Genomic DNA, 1,546 nt, shown 5'->3' with positions numbered 1-1,546 from the left:
ATTGCCGAAAAGTGTATTCGAGAGTCAACAGCTTTCATCGAAGCTGGGTACCCAAATTAACTGATTTGCATACCTTTTCATTTTAAAGTCCTCGGGAGATCCTATGAAGGATTATGAAACTGGACAATAATACTCTCGAATCGGCTTCGGCGATAACGATTGTGTCCTTAGAACAATTTACCGCATTTTTTATACCCGAGCACACTTGTGCACAAGGGTATTATAACTTTGTTCGCATAACGGTTGTTTGTAACAGCCAAAACGAATCGAGATAGATATAGACAAATGTATACATAAGTAATCAGAATGAAAAGAGAAATCGAGAAAGCCATGTCTGTGAGATATGTCCACGAAATTTGGTATGCAAGTTTCCCTTTATCCAAGGTAGGGTGGGATTGAAAAGGGGTAACATCGGACAATAACCACGACCACCTCCCATATAACGGTATTTTCGAAATATGCAAAAACAGCGATGTTTCCGTAAATACTGGATCCAAATTGTTGAAAGTTGGTACGCGAAGTAGAATTTTGGCATAAAATAAGACAGTTGTGAAATTTTTTTAAAATGGGCGTGGCACCATAAAATGCTGTATCTTTCCCACTTGTTTGAAATCAGACCAGGCCCACCTCCCATATAACGGTAATTTACAGAAATACGAAAATGCGATAAATTAGTAACTATTTAAGGCTCATTCCATCTCAAATCACCCAGGCCGGCGGAAAGTGAATTTAAGTTTGCGATAAAACTCACAGGGCTTGTTCCTTGAACAATTTAAGGAGACACGTATTTTTTCTTTTTGCTCAGAAATGCGAATTTTTTGAATAATGAATTTTTTTCTTTTTGAGTACGAACGCTTCTTTTTTCCTCTCTTAATAGCAACTTTTGATGAAATCGTTTATAACTGCCGCAAAAAAGCAAGGATTTTAACGATTTTTTTTTTTAAATTGCAGATATTGATCTACTGAATCGATCTAGTGAACTAAACATAAGTAATTGTTTATTAATAATTAATTATTGTTTATAAACAAAAAAACTTTTATTTTTTTCAAATTGATTTTTTTCAAATTGCCACATCTTTTTTTTCTCTCAAACTTTTTTGTCTATTGGGGAATAGTATAAACTATTTTCAGTACGAGTAGCAATATGCTAAAATTCGTCATTTTCGAGTTATGATTTTTTTTCTGAAAATGCACTTATATGATGCTAGCAGATTTTCGTGCCAGTTGAGGGCACAAAAATTGTTGCCCATTATGACAAAATTTCCTTGCTGGAAATTTTTTGAGGTTGCCCGATCAGAGCCAAAAGTTTTTCCCAATTGGGCTCTAATATTGGCCCAATTGGGCCCAATTAGCGATTTGCCCAATCTACCGAAGATTTCCCCAACCAGTTGTCACAATTTGCTCAAAGTGAACATGCATACGCAATTAAACCGTTTTTATCGATAAAATCACACATACACACATCAAAATTCCCTACGAAAAAAAATATTTTTTAATTTTTTTCTTGAAAAATTTTCCACATACAAATTTTTTGATAAAAAAAATT

General features: G+C 34.2%; 1 protein-coding gene across 5 annotated transcripts in view; it reads right to left on the bottom strand.

The window, feature by feature from the left end:
* The window catches only part of LOC118745683 (ADP-ribosylation factor-like protein 4C), a gene marked incomplete in the record, with an annotated part of 124,959 nt that overhangs the window by 59,363 nt on the left and 64,050 nt on the right, over positions 1-1,546 (bottom strand).

Source organism: Rhagoletis pomonella, unplaced genomic scaffold, assembly GCF_013731165.1.
Source record: "Rhagoletis pomonella isolate Grant_MI unplaced genomic scaffold, Rhpom_1.0 Rhpom_scaffold_00009, whole genome shotgun sequence".
Lineage (NCBI taxonomy): Eukaryota > Metazoa > Arthropoda > Insecta > Diptera > Tephritidae > Rhagoletis > Rhagoletis pomonella.
This window is presented reverse-complemented; position numbering and strand designations above follow the sequence as displayed.